Below are 25,118 nucleotides of genomic sequence, written 5' to 3' on the forward strand. Positions count from 1 at the left end.
CACATACAAACACGTCGGCGTTCACCGTCTGTCATAATGTAACGTCCACAAGTGTGTGCCTATAATACACTGAATTTTATAAGTACGTTGTTGATATTTGTCTATGGAGGAAGCAGTAGGCGGCAATTACACTGACAGCACTTGGAAGTCGCATTGTAAAGTTCGTAGTTGGTTTTTTAACCGACTTCAAAAAAAGGAGGACGTTCTCAATTCGACTATATGTTTTTTTTTATGTTACGCGATAACTCCGGTATTTGTGAACCGATTTTCATGATTCTTTTTTTGTTGGAAAGGGGGTACTTCCATAGTGGTCCCATTTCATTTTGAAGAAAATCATCCACCTCTAAGGGTGGCTGTTCACGCTTGAGGATTAATTTTTATGAATAGCGCCTAAATTTTACTTAAGGAACAATTGTTTTAATGGTTGATTTTGCTATTTCTCCAATTCCAGGCGTTATTCTCTCAATATACTTTGAGTGGTGAGAACCGATTTTTATTATCTCCAGTGTGAAGTCCTGTATAGCGGCGAACTAGGGGATATTTCAATAAAACTTAGCAAATAGACGTAATTCCACGTACTTTTGAGGTCGGTTTTTTTAGCACTCTGTACTGAGATTATTAAGAGCCATATAGCGAAACCGGGTATCCCATATGATACTCTCATATTTTTATTTTGGGGTAGACGCCGTATCGGTTCCGAATCCGAGAATTGACGGTCCGAAATGTCACAGAGATCATTTTATCGATATTCGTATTTCTACGCGACTTTACGCGACACCCGAAGTTTCCCGTCCGAATTTTCTAGATTTGTATAGTCTTGGATGCGCGATTATTGTCCATGAACAGGTTAAGTCTCATGATTGTTTTTTTTCTCTTTAACAATAACGGTTTGTTACAGGATTTTTTGCTGTATTAGGTTGTATGTAGCTGCTGAATACATAAGAATAGCTAATAATGGACTTCATGGGCGTCTTCCAGTTGCGGAAGACAGGATAAGTGTTTACGATACACACTTTATATGTATTTTTTCCCCGGATTGCAAATAGGATCGCCGTGATACTTGCGGTGTTATCTAGAACATAGTTCTCTATAGCTATTTTCTTGTACTTTGACTAAGATAATCTTCTCTCTCGGATCGACGGAATTTTTTCTGAGTGTTTTTTCTGAGTGTTCGATCTTTGTATTAATAATTATAACAAACTAGTGGAGTAATTTCACAAAAAATAATTGAATATCAATTCAATAAAAATTTAATTACTACAGCGAATAGCGACATCTCTACCCAGGACTGGTAGCTGTAAAGGTGCTAACTGGGTGATAAATCTGTCATAGATTTTGAACGAAAACATGCACAAACAAAATGCAAGTACTTTAGTAGTGAATGCATACAATATCACATTTAGAATTTTGAACTCTAAGAATGATAACATATTAGTTAGACCCACTTGCGCTGCAATATGGAAGTGCATCTGCAAAAGAACCATCTTTCCAGAACTGTTCAAATACTTCAGTCATGAATGTTTGACCACCATTATATACAATTATTTAAGTGAAATTATTCCACTCTTTCTCACAGATGGCGCTACGGCAAAAAAGTCGTTAAAAATCAAAAATTCCCTTCCTCTCCTTTCCATCAGCGGACCACCCGTGCCGGACTGCGTTGCCACAGTTGGACGGTCAGTTCAATACCGTCCCGCACTAAAAAGTTTGGCAATTCGTTTTTATGCCGAACCATCAAATTGTGGAACCAACTCCCGGCGCATGTATTCCCTCCCCTCTATAACATCGGGTCCTTCAAACGTAGTGTGAAGAAGCATTTGGCCAGACCGGCAAAATGATAGTGACGGAGTGAAGATATTTGTGTTTTCCATCCGTTACTCTCATCTCTGGACTGTATTCGCACTTTCCATCAGGCGCGGTGCAGTCATTTTGCCGAGTCACAATAAAAAAAAAGCAAAGATCTGCATCAAGCACACAGAAGGGTTCGTAAGGTCCGCTAGTTCGTGCCGTGGCTTAGTTGGCATAGCGCTTAGCACGGTTTGCTGGAAGACGTTGGCTCGAATCGAGCCGGATCGAAGGGGTTGTTCAAGAAGTGTTCGATCTTTGTATTAATATTATAAAAAACAAAAGTATCAACTGCGCTGCAATACGGAAAATAAAAAAATAATGATTTGAGACCTGACTATGGGTCGTATTCTAGAACTCTGCTCAATGCTCAAGTCAGGATTTGAGTATGGTTTAAAGCACTCAAAATCGTATTTCCAGTGCTTGTGTTTCCAGTGCAATCCTGACTTGAGCATTGAGTAGAGTTCTAGAATACGACCCTTAATGTGCTTTTGCTATTTTCATAATAAAGAAGCAGATTATTATTTTTTTATGTTTGTAAATGGTTTTATCTTCATAGCATTGTCTATCTCAAAGCATACAGACAAGAAATGATTTGTTACACTACTTCGCATTTGGCTACAACCCAAATTAAGACAAGATTCCACCCATTCTGCATATCACTAGAATGCTAAAAACATGTTTATATTTTTCCTAGAATACAAAGCGGTAAACAATCTGGCGATCGCCTAGATAAAAAGTGGACCGTGATCCATAAACATTTGCCAAAATAAGCATCTTCAGTATCCTGTACATTACATACGCATTAATGCCTGTGGGATACATGATCTTAAGTCTCCTATGCCTGTATGTGTATTGGGTCTACCTAGCCTTCAATTTGGAACATAGCAATGCTGCTTTGCGGTAGAAACAGATAGGGCGACGATATCTATACCCAGACTTCAGAGGGCATTACACAGGCACACTTTCGTGCGTGATATGGCAATTGTACGCGATTGAGCGCTCGCATAAACAGCCTGTGGGTGAAGTATACGCAGAGAACCCTGAATACATTAAGGGTGCAATATAACAACGCTTTTAGGATGCTGATGGGGCTGCCGCGACACGGAGGCGCACACAGATGGCTTTCATGCCATTATGCGCAAGAAGGCTGCCTCACTTATGATGCGTGTGCGCGGCAGCGCTAATAGCATCCTAAACGAACACGAGCAATTACGCGCTAAAGAACGTTAGCTTAAAAAACTGGTGACGGCGTACGATGGGGAGTGCATGCTTTCCCGCGAGCAATCCTGATTACGTGAGTGTGCAAAGTGGGCTAATATCTACCCTCGTGGCTCACTAGTTCAGTTTTAAACAATTAATAACAGTTAAGATCTCCTTGTGAAAGAGTTCGTCCAGGGAAGTACTGCCATCTTACCCATTTCTGCCGTTTTTATGTGTGCGGTGATATTACAGGCACATGGGACTTGTCTACTTGAACTGTGACAACCAACACATTGTATAAAGTAATCGCTCACATAGACACTCATCTGATGATATGCGTTTGTCTAAAACAGCCTCTTCTCTCTTGAATTCATCATCATTAACCCATTCATACGTCCCACAGCTGGGCTGGTGTCCTCAGATGAGGGTTTAGGCCTTAGTCGAGGTCTGGCGGGTTTTCACACGTTTTCAGAGGCTAATGAACCTTAAGTTTCCTCACGATATTTTCCTTCATTGAAAAGCTCAAGATAAATTTCAAATTAAATGGTGGATGGAAGTGCGAGCCCGAATCCGAACCCAAGGTCTTTCAAGGTCATGGCTTGAGAGGCGGTAGGTTATTACGGCTTTTGTAGCTTTTTTTCTGGTACTGAATATCCTTAAATTTTAGAGAAAGCAAATCACTTCATGCGCATAGGCGGTGAATTAAGTGTTGATACTACCTCTGCTCGAATTCAAATGTTTCCCGTACTGAACCGACTCTATCGCGCGGGTCGAGCGGCGAGGACACTGTTTTATTTCCGAATTTCTTGTCTTACTAACAAAATTATAGCCATTAGAAAAATGTATATCGTATATTAATACGTGTTCAATTATTTCACGGTTGATATTAAAAAAAAATCATTGGTATGTGTAAGGTACCTATTGAATACTGCGGTTTTTTTGTAAAATTTCGAGGTAAGTTTGTGTTTTTTTTTCTATCGTGAACATTGACTTACAATTATATGGACGTCGGGTCCGCGCTAAAAAGTGTCCGCACTTGTAAGGCGCTAAAATCGTATACAGAGCGCCAAACTCCGCTTTAGTCTTCATTTGTTCTACTGACAGCGCGATACTGCGATGACATTACAATTTAAATTTCGAATAGATTGACTTGGGACATTTTTTTCGTGGTTTTTGTATTAGACCCGTCGTCCATTTATTTGTAAGTCAATGATCGTGAAAATTTTTTGGAATCGTGTTTTCACACCGTATACTAGTCAGTATATCCTCAATTTTACTATATATTTTTTCCATAGTGATTGATTCATCCCTGTTATACGGAATCAAACACTGACTTTTACACTAAAGCCATTTGAATAGTATCGACCCTTGACGTTCAGCTGGGGTTTCAAATCGATCGAAAGATATGTGATACGAACCGATAAAATTCTACCTCATGACTAAAGTACGACTATAACTTGTCAACTTTTATTTACAAGTCTACCGGTTTCATCCGAGCAAAGTCGAACTTGAATTAATCTCATTACACAATTAAAATATTAACATTGGTAAGAAATTAACAAATGTAATACTCTTTAATGCAAATTAAGAGACTAAAGCAAGTACACAAAGCAGTATTTTAAATAACAAGTATTTAGACGACTTAGGGTGCCACCACATCTACAGACACGTAATCGGCTTGAGGCGAGGTGTTTTACCACACATGTGCATTAAGCCGATTCAGCATCGACGCTGCCGATTAGACTTCGTCGTAAATTATTTATAACTTTATATTAAAAAAAAACTGACCTCTAAAGATTGTAGAATTAATTACATTGAATTGTATTCTTTGCCCAGTGCATTTGAAATCGGTGAACGGAATGTGAGTGAAATCCAATAAACCTAATTCATCCCCTAATTTAACACTTTTAGAGTCCTTAATTTACCCCCTTTCCAAAAAAAAAAGAATAATAAAAATCGTTTCACAAATGTCGGAGTAAATACAGTCAAACTAAGAAGAACCTCCTTCTTTACAATTACAGTAGAATACATTAGTAGCAGTAGAGATACTTGTGAAAGAATCGGCCAGGGAAGTACCTTAAGTAAGCTACCTTACCTATTTCTGCCGCCAAGCGGTAATGTCAGCATCACAATTTTTTTTTTTTTTAAACTAAAGCCATTTGAATAGTATCGACCCTTGACGTTCAGCTGGGGTTTCAAATCGATCGAAAGATATGTGAACCTTCTTTGAAGACCATGATGTCGTCTTAGAGAAAACCATTTGGCTTATTCACGTCTCTGAAGTAAATAATTTAATAGAGCAGCGACTTCGCATACCCACAATTTAATATGTCATCATAAAAATATGATATACATAAAAATAACGATGCAACCATGACGGCCGGCGGACACATCTGCCCGCTAAATATGGACAACACATTGCGGCAACGTGGGAGAGAGTTTACCATGTTGATGGTACAGGGTGTTGGTTTTTGTTTTGGTTAATATTGCTATATAAATTTAACATGTAGATTATACTCAAGACCACATGGGTACAGTCTCGGGAATACTTTGTTGACAGTAAGTTTTGAAACCTGAAACATCGCTTGTAATTTATTGAATGTGACAATATTTGACCACCATGATATTCATTTATTTTTGTGAAATTACTGCATTTGTGGAGCTCCAGATATTCCAGATATTGCACGGTTTGCTGGAAGACGTTGGTTCGAATCCAACCGAAGCCAAGGATCTTTTCTCAATGTTCGATCATTGCATTAATAATTATAACATCGCTTTGAACATATTGAACATATTCATTTATTGCATATCACATTTCATTACAAGGTGGTACAAAATATTAGGTATACATGTGACGCCCTGCAAGGGCACAGCAATATTTCAGGGGTCAAATTGTTATGAATATCCTTATTTATGATTAAATTAAATTATTCTAAATTACAAATTGAAATTAAAATAAAAATAAAAAATTGATACATTGATACATCGCTTGTATTAATTTAATAGTTAGAATGTTGTTACAAAAGTCAGTGCTATGTTTTAGCAATAAATTTTTGTTTGAAAACGTTGAAGGAAAAGGTCGTGGTAAAATCTGTGTGAACAGAGGTATACACTGTTGGAAAACTTGTGAAGGGTGAAGCCTTGGACCTGTATTGCAGCCTGAGAGAAGATCCATACCGGATGATGATGAGCATATAAATACATGGAGATCAGTAGCAGCAGAGCTCCTTGTGAATAAGTACGTCCAGGAAAGTACTGCCACCTGGCCTACTTCTGCCGCCAAGCAGTAATGTGACCAATACCGAGTTCCGGTTTTTGAAGGTCAAGGGTGTTGGTGAAATTACAGGCTCATGGGACTTGTCAACTCATGTCTCAGGTTGACAGATAGATCTTTGCGATTTAAAGCTGTGAGTGGCTATGCAAATGTTATGGACAGGCGCGGAGCTACCAGGCACAGGACTTCTTTGCCCCGCCCCTTGATACTACAAAAAGAAACAAAGTTTCCTTAATTGGTTTTGCTCTGGGTGTTTTGGGTTATCGTGAAGACAATTTTAAAGCTCTGCTTCTCATGGTAGGAGATTGCGTTGAATCAAAATAACGGACTACCATTGGTTAGTCAAAATACAGAATTAAAAAAAACCGACCTCAAAGTTTGTGGAATTGCTGATATTTGTTTTATTAAAATCGGTAAACAGGAATTGGGTGAAACCCAATAAATGGATTCATCTCCTAAGTTGCTAACCTTAAAGGTAGGTAGGGTATTATCTTCAAAGTTATTGGGAGTACTATTCAGGACCCCCTTTCCAACAAAAAAATGATCATCGAAATCAGTTCACGAATATCAGAGTAATTGCGTAATAAACACAAAAAAAGAATCGAATTGAGTACCTTATTATTTTTTGGGGTCGGTTAAAAACAGTTATTTACCACTCCGTTTAAGTGTCAGTAAACGAACCGATAAAATTCTACCTCATGACTAAAGTACGACTATAACTTGTCAACTTTTATTTACAAGTCTACCGGTTTCATCCGAGCAAAGTCGAACTTGAATTAATCTCATTACACAATTAAAATATTAACATTGGTAAGAAATTAACAAATGTAATACTCTTTAATGCAAATTAAGAGACTAAAGCAAGTATTACACAAAGCAATATTTTAAATAACAAGTATTTGGACGGTTTAGGGTGCCACCACATCTACAGACACGTAATCGGCTTGAGGCGAGGTGTTTTACCACACATGTGCATTAAGCCGATTCAGCATCGACGCAGCCGATCAGACTTCATCGTAAATTATTTATAACTTTATAATAAAAAAAAAAATCCGACCTCTAAAGATTGTAGAATTAATCTCATTGAATTGAATTCTTTCCCCAGTGCATTTGAAATCGGTGAACGGAATGTGAGTGAAATCCAATAAACCTAATTCAGCCCCTAATTTAACACTTTTAGAGTCCTTAATTTACCCCCTTTCCAAAAAAAAAAAGAATAATAAAAATCGTTTCACAAATGTCGGAGTAAATACAGTCGAACTAAGAAGAACCTCCTTCTTTACAATTACAGTAGAATACATTAGTAGCAGTAGAGATACTTGTGAAAGAATCGGCCAGGGAAGTACCTTAAGTAAGCTACCTTACCTATTTCTGCCGCCATGCGGTAATGTCAGCATCACAATGTTCCTGTTTTGAAGGGTAATGGTGCTGGTGAAAAGTGTGCCTCTCAGGTCTTTGCGATTTAAAGCTCTGAGTGTAGCTTACCATCAGGCGGACGACTTGCTCGTCCCGACTCTTGATATTATAAAAAAAAACACTCTTTTCCTATCGGAGTGTGAATAGACCACAACTTATACAGCTAATATGGCAAAAAGCATCGACTGATACGCTCTAAGGCATCATGGGCAAAAGGTATACGTTATTGTAAAGATCAAGTAGTCGCTGTGTCCTGAAAGTACTGATATAATGGTGAAGATTCTCATACAATAACTAATGTAGTATATAACATATACAGTGTTTAGTGTTTCCCTAGCGCGACGACGAGAATGTACACATGTGCGATGGTGAATCTTCAGACATAAATGGTATTACGGTTAGAGATAAGCTATTATGGGATTTATAAATGTTTGTTTGGATTATCACAAGATACGTGCTTTGCTATGGAAAGTAGAAAGTACAATACAACGTATTGCGAAAATGTACTTTATCTTCAAAATGGCCACATCAAAAGTTATATTAAGCCTCAGTTATTTCAGAAGCGCATACAAAAATACTGATCTGTTCAAAGTCAAAGAATCATTATTCCATAGGTAAAATAAATTTACTGCTCGTTCACTACGCTGGGAAGAACAAGCAAAAAACTCTAAAGATTGCTTTTTTCAAATAAACTTAAATGCTGTGGAAAACACTTTGAAACAAATTTGTTTGAAATCTAGAGCACGTGATATGATATGATGATATGATCCCGTTAGAACGTTATACCATGGAAGTAACTAAATAAACTAGTCTAGCAGTATTAACATAGGTAAGCTCACGTATACTGTGGCCTGGGAAGATATATATGGGAACCATTGAAATTTACTATCAAGGTCACTCCCAAGAAGACTGCTTTATTAACAAGGTCTAACGTTTCTCCGTTTATTTCTATGCTGGGTCTAGTCGATTTTACGTTAAGTAATTCAGATTTAACACACTGTGTCTTCTTGGCATTGCTGTTCGAAGCAGACGTCCGTATTTGCCTACGCCATTGGAAGATAGACGGTGGTTTACGTAATATTTGACACTGTCCACACTCACTCACATCATTGTAGAAAATATTGATATTCAATAAAATCAATATTACAACTACAAGAACATACGCACATTTTCAAATGCAACAACTTAAATTATAAAATTTTTGGCAAGACACTAACCAAAAGTCTAAGTAAAAAGTTTCTCGCCATCTTTTGGGTAGATAAAATTTTAATATTTTAATTAAAACTACAAAATCTGAAGTCGACGATGATAACATCGTGGGGTTATGACAATTACACGTTATCCTTACCAATGACGCAAAAACTATAATGAGATCTCTACACTAACTGAGTGACGCTGCAACGGTTATGGATGGGGATGTGTCCATTACCTACAGGCGCACGACTAGTTTGTCACTTTGAATCGTCAAAAAAATTATCAATGAAATGTTGTTTTAAGTTTTTTTTTTAATAACATCAAGTGACGGGACGAACATGTCGTGCGCCTGATGATAAGCTGCACGCCTGTCCATAACAGTTGCAGTGCCACTCAGAGCTTTAAATTGCAAAGATCTGAGGGACATTAACCGAGAATTTTAAAAGTAATTTTAATTTAAGTTACCTTAGACTGTGACAGAACAAAGATTATAAAATATGAAAAAGTATTAAAAGCGACGAAGTCAGTAATCGTCCCCTTGGAAAGAAAAAATAAACTGAAAAACAAAAGCTGCCTAACAAAAAACATCCTATACAAAGGCAGCGTTAAGAAATTCTACATACATTCAAGAAAATGTTATTTAGACAACGTACTCGTAGACCAACGCGGCTTCGAATATAAAACAGAAACACGTGCACGGCAGGGGGAGATTACGGGCTGAGGGGCGGGTGATTGCAAGGTGGGGGAACATAAACGGGAGCCATTTTTTTTTTGCATATTCAAAACAGAAGATTGACCTCGATGAAAGCGGCAGCTATTAAGGATTTTTTTTGACGTAATAACACGTTTTGGTATAGCATTGTAACGGTTAGTAGCAGTAGAGATATTTTAAAGAGGTTGTACCTATTTATGGCACCAAACACGGTAGCTGGTGAAACTCATTTTACTGTTTGGAGGCAGAGGTAAAGTCAAACAATCATTTATTCCACAGGCAAAATTTTTACACTTCAAGACGTTCACTACCTCCCTGAGAAGAACGAGCAAGAAACCCTAGGAATTGCTCTTTTCAAATAAACTTAAATGCTATGGAATACACTTTGAATCATAATTGTGTGGAATCTAGACTCATGTTGTCTTTCCATACATCTTTATTTAACAATTACTCTTCAATTTTGTAATATGACTTTTCAATTAAAATACTTTTAATGCAAGTTTTGAAGTCAGGAAACAATCATCATCATCATCATATCAGCCGGAAGACGTCCACTGCTGAACATAGGCCTCCCCTAAAGATTGCCAGACTTAGAAATGGGAAAAACTGCTTATTTTTTTAAACGTAAAAACGTTGCGCTTTTTTTAAACGCTTTTTAGTTTGAAGCTAACAAAATCGTTTAGAAAACGTTTAAGCGCATAGACTTTTACGTTAAAAAAAGCTTGCAACGCTGTGTTGATAGCGAAAAGCAAAAGTAGAGCACTAAATAAATATAGCACGAAATAACTGCTTATTTTTTTAACGTTAAAACGTACGTTTAGAAAACGTGCTTGTAAATGCGCTTTTCACACGTTTTTTGTTTGGCGCTTAAAAAGTCGTTTAATCGCATAGACCAACGCTTACGCTTAAAATGAAAAGCGTGCTTATGCGCTTATTTTAAAAAGCAGACTTTTTTAAGTGCTTTTTTTATACTAGCCGGTCGGACGCAACGTGCATACTTTGATTACCCGCCGCCCTTACCAGGTCATCCGTTCATCTAGTAGGGGGCCGTCTCGCTGAACACCTTCCGGTTCGTGGTCTCCATTCAAGAACCTTTCTGCCCCAACGGCCATCAGTTCTACGAGCTACGTACCCTGCGCACTGCCACTACAACTTGCTAATCCTTCGGGCTATGTCGGTGACTTTCGTTCTTCTCCGGATCTCCTCTGATCTCATTTCTGATTCGATCACGTAGAGAAATACCGAGCATCGCTCGCTCCTTACGAAATAATAATCTTAATTTATTCTCCGGAATCTTATTGTAAAAACGTATACAGTTGCCTATAAGAGAATCATTTACCTTAGTTAAACGAAGCAAGAAAGAAAGAAACGCGGAGATAGGTAAGGTGGTAGTACTTCCCGGGACGTACTCTCTCACGAAACCTTTTTTATTGGAATTTCTTTAGAATTCTTTAGCTGCCAAACTATAGATTTGCATGCCAATGTCGGTACAATACGAGGACTGTTTTATTATGTATTTGTACCACCTTTCGTAAACCATATTTTAAACAAATAAATATCATTTATTCATTCTTGTTCTACTAAATTTTTATCCCATTAACGACGGACTTGGTAGGCAATTGGTTAAGCCAGTAGCTGCTACCCGATTGGTTAGTTTTTTGATGACTTTTATGTAGAATAAGCAGAGACACGTAGATGGTACGCTTTCGTTTAAAAAATACCTATTCACGGTAGAAAAGCTCGAAATTGTGTTTTCAGGAAATATAATACGCCGTATCATCACCTACGATGTTCTGATCACAAAGTAAATAAATAAAGCACTTGTGTTATGGAAATCGACGACGTTACCACAAACACACAGGCCCCGAGACAATATTATACATAAGTGAGTTTTTCTATACTGACCCGTCCGGGGAGCGAACCCGGGAACTCAGAGATGGCGACACCATGAAAATTGGTGTGCCAGCCACAAGACCACGGAGGTAATAAAAAAGTTAGTATAACTTCCTTTCCATATTTTTTCGAATTACGAAATTTGGGAAAATAAATTAGAAATAACACAATTTGCAACTTAGTATTCTTGAAGAAAGCAATCGTAAAGTCTAGTTCCCATGGGAAATTAAAAAGTCTAAAACATCTAAAAGTAAAGCCTATAAATTCATAAGAAAGGCCCCACTCACCGGATGTACATGAACCGTATAAGGCTTCCGAGCAGGTTTCGTTTTTTTAATCTATGGTCGACGAAGACTTTTTATCTGTGGTGCATCGTTAGTTAAACGTGTTTTGGACGAATAACTTGTATATGGTATTTAATAGCACTATGATCGTTTGGAGGCTTTATAACCATAGGGTCGCGAGGTACAGAGTTGCTTTGTCTTTGTTTTTTTTTTGAACGTAAAAAAACTTAAATTTACAAACATCAAATGTCAACCTCAAAAAAGTCACGAACCAAATCGTTTTCGAGACTTGGATAGTTATGGAACATTGTATCGAATAATTATGAGACAATTATCATGATTTTTTTATAATATCAAATGACGGGATGAACAAGTCGTGCGCCTGATGGTAAGCTACACGCCTGTCCATAACAGTTGCAGTGCCACTCAGAGCTTCCACAGAGAACCACAAATTACACCCAGTTTCACGAGAAAAATAAATGTAGGCCATACAAATATTTCTCCCGGCCCGATAATCGAACCTGGGATCACGCAGAGGCGTGGCATGGTGACCGTATCGAGGAGACTCGCAACTTTTTCCCCTTTGAATAGCTAAGTTTAAGAAGAAGTAGCTACCAGTCTTCTAGACACTAGAGACCTCAACAAGGCAATATTACCTCTATAATACAAATTCAATACTTCCGAATCCACAATTACGACATGATAGCTTGTCTATACTGTATATTAATTTCCCATATAAGGCGTGTTGCTTACCACCATATGCACGATTTGTTTGTCCTACCAGAAGCAATTTAGTAAAGTTCATTTCCCAAATATGTCCTACCTGGACACGAAACCGGGATCTACTCATTCAGCGCCCACAGTTCAAACCATTAGGCCACCAAGATCGTCCATACCATAAATACGTATTTATCAAACTATAATAAACTTAAGGCAGAACTCAAGGACCTCAGCACCAGTTACTGGAAGAAGCAGGCGCTGAACCGGGAGGCGTGGCAGAATCTGGTGTCAGAGGCTACCACTCACTGCGCCACCGAATTAAGTAACTAATAAACTTGTGATAAACTAGATTGTTTAACTAAAGTTCACATTTAACTAACTATTAAAATTCTAGCAGTGAAAATCACATATACAAACCTATTCATCCTTATTAGAAAAAACTTCATCGACTACCGACCGCAACACAATTACATCTTTACTTCGTTGTACGATTAGTCTTTTTAGACAATAACGTCGTTGTTTCTCTTTTCTTACTATAGCAAGTGGCAGGACGAACAAACCGTGCACCGGGTGGTAAGCAACACGCCTGTCCGCATCAGTTGCAGTGCCCTTCAAAGCTGTTGTGCCACAGCGCCCGTCACCCTGAGACATAAGTTGACTAGTCACGTGCCTGTCACTTCACCAGCACCCTTACCCTTCAAAACCGGAACGCTGTAATGCTGACATTACTGCTTGGCGGCAGAAATCGGTAAGGTGGCAGTATTTCCCTGGACGAACTCTTTCTACCGCCCTTAAAATTATCAAAGACAATATACATGTTGATAATTTGGAACCCAATTTTAAACCTGATTAAAATATTTAGATCAGATTATCAGCATATTTCACTCAGACTATTTGACATACTACTACTGATCACGGGTGACCTGCAAATGGGAGCTTAAAGCATGAGAAGAACTTCTCACGCTTTCCGAAGGTTGTGAGCCTTCTTTGCCACACAGGTATCATGACGATGTTACATACGTAGCTTTAAATGATTTTATACAAAATAATGTACTTATACGCTGCCAATAACACCAATTTCTTGGTCTCAAACTAGAGAATTCCCTGTACTATGCGTTCTACAAGGAATGCTACCCGGGATCTCGTCATCTAGCGCTTGGCTTACCGATGTCGTCTATATATGTTTTCCAAAAAACATCAACGAATGTGAAACGTTGATAAAATTCCTTCGAAATAATATTGAATTTTTTTACGACGTATTTGGAATTAAGCTCGAACATTTCATGCACCATTTTCTTTTGAAGATATTTTCCTTTTAAGATAATTATGAGTAAATATTTTTTATCGATACACGATATAAATTAAATTTGTTATCGTTAGCTTCTTTTATACATGGCATAAGCAATCTGCTTGTGGTACCCTATGTAGTTATTGACCAAGATACTGTAATTATACATCAATAAAACGAAATCGAAAACGATCACTTTGATCGTGGAAAGAGCCGTATGGGACATCTGGCTTCAAGCGAATGGTCTTAAATACTTGAACAGCCCTGTTTACACGAAACACTGTAACAATAGTAACAATAGTCTGATATTGCAGATCAAGCCTCTCTTAGGACAATGTAGTTTGATAAAGCATATGGCCTACCTATGGTACAGAGAGAATATATTTCTGTCATCAAGAAAATCAGACGCTTCCGCCTTCTAAGACAAGAGTTTCCGATTGCTGATCACAGTTTTAACGGGACGCTGTGGTCTAAAGAAGCACAGGTCATCTTTGGAAATGAAAAGTCTAGTAATGAAAATAATGAAGTGTCAAAGTAAATTATTTCTTTTTAAATTCATAGAAAACAAATATTAAAACAAGCTACAAAGATACCTAACAGTAGTAAATATTAATACGTACAATTATATTGTAATAAACTACACAATTATAACTAGCTTTAACAAAAAACTAGCTTCTGTTTCCCACAGTCAGGTTCTCACGAAATCTAAATGTGCCATTTCATAAAATACGAGTGTTAAACGTAGGTTAGTAACCTATGCAAATGAGTGTAGCTAAAAAGGTATCAGTTCTTGACTCACTCAAGATTTCTTTATACATACTTATAAATTCTAATGGATAAATTTGGAACAATTTAAAAACGCAGTCTATAAGATCTCTGTTTCAAAACAGTATCTACGATATGGAAGCTCCAACTTATCTGGGTGATTAGACTAAACAAGTCAATGACTAATAAAAGAGGAGCTTTCAATTGCTTATCAGTAAAAGCAAATGAGTTTCATCTTAAGCTGGACGTTGTGACTGAACAGATAAAATGGTAATTCGATCGAGTGTCATTTAGATTGGACCGTGTGCAAATGTGCTTTTTTGTAAATCTGTTTGTTTATGAAAGTAGTTTCAATTTAATTAAGGAAACAGCTAGTTTTATGGCGTAAGACGCTCCTTATCGATTTTGTAATGAAATGATTTTCGTTTCGATTTCGTTTAATAAAAATTAAACGAAATGCACACAGTCTAATTGTACAAAGGAACAGTTAAACTGTAGGTTGACGTCACACTATTAAAAACAACACTTTGATATTGGAAAAGTACATTATCATCACAATAAAATATAATACAAAAAATATTTAAGAAGAATTTGTAGGACGCAGTCTTTGGGAGACAAGAAGAAACAAAGACAGACGAGTGCGAAAAATGGGTTAAATGTAGCACAATCCTGTCAAATTGAACAACCACTAAACGGGATCCGGAAACGACCTATACGGACCGTTAGTAAATGGACTAATGGTCTAAGGGTGTTTATACAATATCTAGAAGAATCACTTTTGCAGGCACAATAAAATTTGTGAAGTAAGACGTACGGACGTGCCACAGTTGTGCCTCTGTAGCGCTTCTATAAGCATATATATATAAATAGTATCTGTTGATAACTAGAGATGATTTTTTTTCATTTTAGTGACAATTTTCATACTGTCACTTTAAAACAGCTTTTTTCAGTTTTACATCTGGTACATTCATGCTCCTCTTAGATATCGTCAGATACATACGTTTCTGAACAAAAACAAAGCAGTCTACTTGCTGTGACTTATAAAATAACTATAAGTATAAATCCACCATTATCAAAGCTCAACAGAATGGCTACGAGCTAGACTAAATGAGACATTCGTCAAACCTGTATTTATAATGAGCAAGAACAATGATTCCCAAAGTTGTATTGACACTCTTCGAGTTCACTTTAACCTATAAAGTCATATCAGCGTAAAAAGGGGAGGATATGACGATAATCTCCTCCTTCTCATTTAAATCGTGACCAAAATTTTGTCTTTACATATATGGAATAATCCACATTACGCAGATGCATTTATTGAGTTTCTTGTAACAGACATGTAATTTGCATGTGAAATAAACATTTCACAACGAACAAAATATGGAGCTTTAGAGTCTACGTAAAACAGAAAAAATTGGCACGTAGCTTACGAGACAAAAAGTTTGAGAACCGTTGAACTAGAACATTATACAAGCTTATAATCAAGAGCAGTAGAAAGATCTTGCAATTTGTAGCTTACTTAATCTAAGCAATACAGCAACGCAGAAAACACCAACAATTTTATGTACTGCCGTCCATAAAATCTTGGATGCTTGTGCTATCTATTATTAATAAGAGATATGTAGTGTATAATATATGAATGCTAGTAGATTGATGATAAAATTTTGTACAGTGAATGCAGATGGAAACCGGGGTAGCGGTAGATCTCATATATCTCGGACACATAGGGGATGACCTTAAAGTAGGCCAGGTTAAAAGTAACAAGAAAAAACGTGCATGGATGACTGATGCGAAAGGAGGTTCATGATCTCTACGTACTCCAATGGGAGACACGAATGATTCAGATACACGAATTACACAGGTATAGATCAATTAACAAAAATCGATATACTGGATTTGAACGAGTATTGGCTATAGGCCGTTACGCCCATTTAACACGAATGGCAGTAACTTACAATTTAGACACATACGAATAATTTGATAAAGCTCTATTCAAAATTTCGTTATGTGGATGTTATGATGTTTATATTGTAAGGGCCTATTATACAGCTTCGCGTTGGAATTCCAGTAAAATATGTGAATCGCATTGGGGCAACGTAATACTCTATGACCTTAACCTGCTCTTTAGAAAAGACCCATGCCTAGCAGAATGTTCAATTACTTCAAAAACTATTGCGGGTATCGGCATGACAACTCAGGAAAGTTTTAACGCAATCGGATGAATAAACATATTGGATAAACATACATTCGTTTTTAAATACCAAGATAGATGATAGCAATAAACTACAAGTTCAATATTGTACCATTAAATGGCATCTTTAAATATACCATAAGCTTTTACATGGCAATTAATTATGAAAGTTTAGTGAGCGCCATTAAATGGGCATTACGAGAACATAGAGAAAACCATAAACAATACCATGTACATTAAATATGATCGAAGTAGAAACTGGTAGCGTTTAACCGTTACATTCAGTAACATTATTCAAACTCTTGTTATTTCATTTACAATACACATGTATTCTTAAGTATAGTAAAAGTCAACGATAAATAAAGGGAGCAAAATAGCTAAAACATCGACATTTATTGAGAAACAAGTGGATTTTTGTCGTGACGAGGGCGAACCCGTGAGTGATGCATGGCTTCTATAAAGAGACACTCGTGTTTGTTTGAATATAGGAGAGAGGTCAGATGCAAATAGAGGAAGCGGAGTAATCGTATCACGTATACATTTGTAACATTTGCCAATTCCAAATATGTGTATGTAACAATGTTATCAGAATCGATCACATTGGAATTAGAAATCTTATACCACAGCATTTTTTTTTTAATAAACGAAGTCGCGTAGTGGGTATCCCAGTGGAAAAACGGTTGTTTCTCAATTGCGAATATAACTGAAATACGCTTGCTTAGAAATGAGTTTTTTAAGGGACGTTTAAAGTGGAAAAACCAAAAGAAAACCGATTACGTAAGTCTGACCACGTAATGCGTATGGATACACCAGGCGCCTGAAACTGGAACCGCCAAAAGATAACTAGGCAGACCCTAGATCTCTTGTACAGGAACCGTCTAAAGAGATGTGAAGACGATAGACCCTGAGCTCATGTAAAGGCGTCCGGAGTGGCGCACGAGGACTGGGAGGGCCGACCCCAAAAACAATGAGACATATAGCCAGGAAAAGGAAGACGAGTAACGTTAACCTGTAGTACACGCATAAGGCCAGCATGTGACTGTGGTCTGAAAACACAGAAGTGATTCGTGTTCAACAGTGTGACGAATCATATGTTGACGATGATAATGATGAAACAGACAGTGATTTAAACGACACTGATATGGGAAGACAAAACATCTATCTATAATTTTGTTTTTGGCAAGTGAAGGTACGTGCTGTTTGACTCGAAAGCAAGCATATACTATAAAAAACAATACATTTATTTGCCAGAATCCAGCCATATTTCGCACCCTCAATAATAAAACGGCGAAATTTAAAATGTATTTTTGAGAAAAGTGGCAATATATATTTAAAACAAGTAACGTACGTGACATCAGCTACAAATATCATTTGGTTAGTGCAAAAATTTTTGTTTCTTAACTTTAAATTTATTTTCTACAGGTAAAGAGCATTTAAATAAACTTCAGTCAATGTTAGTAAATTCTAGAAAAATATTTATTACTGTGGAAGCTTTGTGCCAAAAGCCACTCTGTTTATTGTGATTGAAAAGTAGGTCCTTGAAACAATAATTTAATTTGGTTTATTAACTTATTGAAAAGTTATATCTTCCGTTGAAGCACTCACTCTTAGAAATTACTTTGTGGCAACGGGGTTGGTATAAACGATTTGAAATTTTAGCTTTATAATAATATGGTTTATTCTTCCTGCCTCTGCTATAAGAAAACATAATGTCAATAATCCTGTCGTAACTAATTACTTTCATTATCAAAGACTACCTTATTTATTTACACCACGTTCAGTTTATCAAGGGTAGAACATAAATGAGTGATCGCTGCATTTGTATAATGTTGTCTAGACCGGTTGCAAAGCGTAGGCAGACTAAATAAGCGATCTACCTTGATACAGCTATCCTTCGCTTGATAGATTACCTGCTACTAAAAGGGTAGCGAGTGCCAGAGCACCTGAATGAAATAAGAGAGAAATGTTAAAATAAATTGTAAGAACGCGTTCTCATTGGAAATCGATTTTGGTTAAGCTTCTCACTTTGTGTTCATCAAATATGTTTAGTTTTTGATGAACCAACAATTCACTTTTGAAAAACATATTTACAATATATCACGTGTTTAAAAGAGTCCAGCAAGGCATTTGTCCATTATTATTTACTATTCATCAGATTGAATCTTATGTTTAAAGTTTTTATTACTTTTTTACATAAGTTATGTTAATATATGATTTTAAATCATCATTTCGTAACAATTATGACTTGTCGATTGCCACGACACTTGAAACCAAAACGTTACTGTTTTAATTAAACTCTCTTTTGTTTCTTTAATGTATAATTATATGTATGTAGAAGTTAACATGCTACCTTCAGTTAATATAACACCATATAGCAACATTTGATGAATGACTACTGCAAGCTGCTGTTTTATTTATAGAACGGCAGGTGTGCCGCATTTATTACTCTCATTAACTGACCATCTTTGATGGTATTCGTATCGATATCCGCTGGAAAATGAATTACTGAAGTTAATGTTGCTTATTTATTTGTTAACTATGGAATTATTTAAATGTAATAAAACTGTAACATTACAAATCACCAAAAACCAATTTGGTCGTCTTCATCATCAAAAGTTTCGTGATTATTGGTATGTATTTAGTTAGTTATTTCTCTGTAAGTTCAAAAGTTGTAGCCTACCACCCACGCTCCACTAGTTAGTTCCGAACTCACAGCCAACGGAACACCGTTTGTGTTAGTTACAATCATAAAAAACATTTTTTTAAATGCAGTTTTTTTGTTATTTCAAAACCAGTCAAAATCTTTTATTCAAATTAAGGTAACGTTATTAAGAACGGATGCATTACTAATTTTGTTTTGCAAACCGGAAAGTAAAACGGTACCTAATCTATAAAATAGCTGAGTTTAATAAGACATTGTCAGCACACATGTCACGTTACCAATACACTCACAAAAAAAAATGGATGGGCGTAACCTTATCTCGATGAATAACAGATACATTAAAACGTTCACACTGAAAGGTATTATCGAATTTCATCCATGTGACATCTTTAAAAATTTACACAATGCGTGTTTTATTATTAAGTATTTTATTGTTCGTAAAATGTATTGTTTTATCGCGATTGTCATTGTGTATAGCTAATGTCATAAAGTACCTTGTTGTCATTTCTATAATGTGCACTGTTTTATGTAACTCATTGTCTTTGGTCGTCATCGAATCATATTTTAATGTCCTAACATCATCATAGTCTTTAATGTGTTGATCGGCTGACGTAGTACTCTATAAAACAACAGATTTAACAGCACTTCCTTCCTTACTTTGGGATCAGAGTAACGTATGTAATGTTGTCTAATATAGTTACATTAATAGTTAAATATATATATTATACCCTTACTAACTTTAAATGTCTATAGTACTTAAAAGTAAAGTCACTGTAGCAACCAGAACAAAACACAGCATTAGCATTTGCAATAGAAAATTTGGAATAAAATTTGATTTTATTTGACTAAGTAAATCAATAAAACGACTGATATTTTCAGTATCAGTAAGGTTCCACTATCCACTAATTCCCAATTCACATACCTTGTATTAACTACTTTGAAACCTAGCACACTTGGTATGTTTTGAATTGATTATAAGTTACTTAAAAAATTTTTGGCTAGTCACGAACCAGACTAAGTGCGCCTTACTAAGTTTCAATGTATCGAAATTTCTGATAAATTGTAGACTTTTGAAGCGGCTGTCACCGCCATTAGATAAGAACTTACTATGGGAGTATAATCCCTTTAAAAAAATTATACCTTTCTAGGTTTTTCTTTGGAGCAGTCTATATCCAACCCGTGAACGAAAACTCCGTAATTCTACTCAAAATAACATAATTATTTATTTGAAGTCACTTTAGAATCATCGGTAAAACCGTATTATTTTATTTCCTTTAAAGCTTTAGGGGCTTCATGCATTTTTAATATACCCTCTTGTTATTTGGATATTTACTTTGTCGTTTTCTTATAGCTTTTAATTTCCACTTCGAATACGGTAAACATAATTAGACTGTTAATTAACTTCATGGTAAATAATACGAGCTGTTATAATTTCTACTAATTTCCTCGTCCTTTACTAACAGTGTTACATATAATACAGGGTGTAATCGTTAAGTATGCCCAGGCGATAATTCCGTAAATGTTTTTGATATCTCTTATATCAAAAACCTCCGAAATGATATCGGAAGTACATTACCTAATGGTAAACGACATCAATAACTTTTTAAAACATGAAACTAGAAATATCCAAAATTTTAACGTTAAACAATCCCTTTAATATGACATTCGCAAAGTTTTTAGTTGACCTATTTTAAGAGGTAACAAAAAGTTATAGACAACAAAACTGCTATAAATAAAGCAAGAAACCTATATTTTAATTGAATAAAAACTTATTGAATGATTTTTCAGTAAGTACAAAATGTTGTATTCAAAGCCATTGTTCGAAACAAAGGCTCTCCATGTCTTATTAAATGCATAAGAGCGTTTATCGTTAAAATTTTAAAAAAGTTATTGACGTCCATTTACTCATTAGGCAATGTAATTTCGATACCAGTCAAAAATTAATACTTAACGATTACACCCTGTATGTACGACTTTTGAGCACAGTATTCTCTAAGGAAGAGTTCTGGCCACAGTCCTCCATGTTTGGTCCAAAGTAAATTTCACATATTTTCGAATTTTCAAATGTTGTATTTTTCCCCAGTTCCGACTTTCTCAACTGCGTACTTAAGCTCAAATAGATCTAAATGAGTGCCTAATTGTTCATTGCCAACTTCAAATTTCTGCTCGGTTAAATCTCAGTCAGTTAAATGAAAGTTTAAATTTTAACCGTTCTATTTGAATTCGCGTAGTCACATTCTGAGTTAACTGAAAATTTTCAGGATTAATTGAGAAATGTTGGATGAGTAAACGTTGAACTCTACTTTTTATTTAAACTGCGATGTAGTCAGCGGTTTCTGTTTTTGTTTAAGTCCCCGAATGAATGTCAGTTTCGGAACAATCTCGCTGTTGGTTTCGCAAAGAAAGGAAATTGCTTTTCGTATTATTATGCGGTATGAGGTATGTACATATATATACATGCATGGATGGTAATCGCGTTTTGGGTTGTACATTGAATACAAAAAAGCAACCTTGACCTCTTTTAGAAGTCTTGGGCCAAGAAGGAGGACTACCGCGTGACTTCCACCTTATTCTTCTCATTGAAGGTTATCTGTGTCCAGCAAATGATGAATTTACTGTGTTTTCATGTATTTTTGTAATTTATGTGTGATGACCTCCGTTGTCGAGTGGCTTGCACACCAGTTTTCATGGTGTCGCTGTCTCTGAGGTTCCGGGTTCGATCCCGAGCCGTGTCAGTGTCGAAAAACTAACTATCCTAATCGTCTCGGTTCTGAGTGTTTGTGGTACCGTCGTTGTTTCCGATTTTCACAACACAAGTGCTTTAGTTAGAAGTTTATTTGCCAGAATGCAGTAAATATACAGATCTTAAATTAATTTAGGTACAGTTGAATACTCAACCTGCAAGCGGGTGTGCAAATGTAATGGAATTAATGTCTTGTGTACGGTTAATTCTATTCGAAATATTATTTATTACTATAGAAGCAATGTGTCAAAAGCCTTCTTGTCAATTGTAGTTTAAAAGTACGTCCTTGTAGTAATTTAATATCATTTGGTAAATTATTAAAAATCTTGATGCACATGTTGAAGCAGTTCTTCGTATAAATTATTTTATGGCACCGAGGTTGGTATAATTGATTCATAATTTTACCTCTAGTTTGTGATTGAATGATGTCGCCATGTATTTTGAAATGTTGAGAGTGATTCTTGACAAACTCAGATGTCTCTAACATACATGCTGGCGAGAGGAAGCATATTGAGATTTTTGAACAAGTGTTTACATGTGTCATCTGGTTTAGCGCCGCAAATTGCGCGAATGCATTTCTTTTGTACTACAAACGCCCGCCGCGCCGTTACTTGCTTTGGCATCGGAGTAACGTGTTGTTTATATTTATTTATTTAGTTGCATGCGGGGCCTGATAACAAATATAATTTAAACAGGAGAAGTTAAGAGTTAATACGAGGTAGTATAGCTCGAATTAATTTTTTTTTCCGTGCTAATACGGTTCATTATGATTGTGTCGAGAGGCAGGGGCATTTGAAAAATGTGTATATCGTATTGTACTTATACGTGTTCTATTTAGTATAGTTGATGTAAAAAAATCATTGGTATATTAAGTACCTATTGAATACAGCGGTTTACTTGTAAAATTTTGAGGTAAGTTTGTGTTTTGTTCTATAGTGAAAATTTTTAAGAATTGTGTTTTCACACTGTATAGTAATCGATATCCTCAATTTTACTATTTTTTTTTTTAACATTTTTACTGTTATGCAGAATGAAGCAAAGCCATTTGAAGTTCTATAGACTCTTAAGTATTTATAGTAGCGGAGTGTTAGGTTGTATTTTATGAATGTTGATTAATTTTTATTTATATAACGGCGGGCTTAGTGACGCGCCTAGGAGGACGCCTGTGTCCACGAACAGACATTTATAATTCTATTATTATAGCCGGAAGGTACAAAATTGTTTTCACATGCTGACTAATATTTACGCAATGCGTCTAATAAAGCACTGATTGCCTATACCGTCGTGGATAACTCGTAAAGGTTTTCCGATAATTGTATTTGTAGCCTCTTCGATTCTACCAAAGTTTATTTCCAGTAAAAAGGTTGTACACGATAACATGATTTTTTCCAATAGGAAAAAGTTAATGGATATAGTAGAAAGCCACAAAAAGAAAATCTAAAAGGGAAGCTTCTGATAAACCTGAAAAGTTTTTCAGCAGCTGAAAACGTTACCTAAAACGTATCGGATTATAACATTTTTATGTAGGATCATTAGTTGACCAATTTCGACTTCAAATGTGAGAATTCACGCGGTAATGCAAAAGATTTAGACGATTTTATATGATATGTGGATCCTTAATGGATCTACCAATTACATTTTTATTAGAATACAACCAAAAATACATCTTTGACGTTTGTTGAAACTCGCCTCGTTCATTTGTTTTTCAGGCGCCATTGTAATTAGGAATAATGCAATAAAATGTTAATCGTGTTTTTTTTCAACAAAGGATACATTTTATGACAAACTTCAAACGTATTTCCAAGTCAACAACCAATAATTTAAAAAATAATAATAACGAGAAAAGCCTATATCATTTCTATGCAACAACTCTTCAAAGTCCAAATTTCTCCTTAACAGGATCCGGTCAGGACTGGTACACATATACTTAGTAAAATGACAATAGTTTGAAAATAACCTATTAATTGCCGTCGCCTAATTATCTACCCGATTCATTTAGTTCCAAGACACTTTTATAGCGCTCCTACAAAACAATCTCAACGCCAGAAAAGCGGCAGTGTTTCAGAAGCACTAGTCATATTTAGCACTAAATATTTCTTGTTTTTTTATCTCAACCATTACAGAAAATTAACTGTGAAATACGTGAAAATTGAACAACTGAGAGAACTACGCAATTCTTATTATTGTTTTGTCTTGTCATTTAACAGTAAAATGTAATCTATAAGTAACACGTCTCTAAATTTGAGGCTAATGTTGAAAAAACAAATGATCATATCTACTCAAGCCTTTTTATGAGCACGTCTATAATCCTTTAAATCCGTTCCCACTAAAAACAGAGATCATTAACAGATGAATTAAAAAAAGAAGCTATATTACTCCCACGGCGAAACCCGTATCGGCGGAAATCGGCTATTGCGTCCAGACTGGTTTCCACATAATTTAAACCATCCGGTGCAAAACAGGTTTGCGATTCATTCATAAAAATTGAACACTCACTTGTTTAACACTGAAAAACATCACTGTAATCCAAATACACTTCGAAAATGTTTGTTGAAAACAAAATCGAACGCAGGAATCGAAAAAGGATAGACGATTACGCACTATATTTGTCCTGTTCTGCAGCGCCGAGCGCCACAGGTGTGAATTTTCGCGGAGGAGCGCACGCGTCCGAACCGTACGGGCGCTGGAAGCGGTCTGCCTGGAAACGGGAGAGGCTGCGCGGCGCGGCGGGAGGGGGGCTAAGGGAGGGGGCACGCTGATCAGTAAAATCGCCCGGGAAGCCAGAGGCTGCGTGAACCTTGTAGCAGGCAAGGGTGCGCTACGAATGCGTTCTGAATTTGAATCAAGTTTGTTTTTTAATATGCTGTATTTTATACACCACTATTTAGGCCTACATCGCGCTGAGTTAATGCCGCGTGGTTAGTTAAA

General features: G+C 36.3%; 1 protein-coding gene across 1 annotated transcript in view; it reads right to left on the minus strand.

Annotated features, from left to right (window-relative positions):
* Nucleotides 1-24,905, minus strand: part of LOC113233559 (nephrin) — a 485,341-nt gene extending 460,436 nt beyond the window's left edge. Inside the window, exon 1 of the mRNA XM_026468687.1 lies at nt 24,687-24,905. The gene's annotated coding sequence lies outside the window, so the exon portion shown is untranslated. The remainder of the gene's footprint in view (nt 1-24,686) is intronic.
* Nucleotides 24,906-25,118: the final 213 nt, after the last annotated feature.

The sequence above is a fragment of the Hyposmocoma kahamanoa genome, unplaced genomic scaffold, assembly GCF_003589595.1.
Source record: "Hyposmocoma kahamanoa isolate Upper Pololo Valley unplaced genomic scaffold, ASM358959v1 79, whole genome shotgun sequence".
NCBI classification, from domain to species: domain Eukaryota; kingdom Metazoa; phylum Arthropoda; class Insecta; order Lepidoptera; family Cosmopterigidae; genus Hyposmocoma; species Hyposmocoma kahamanoa.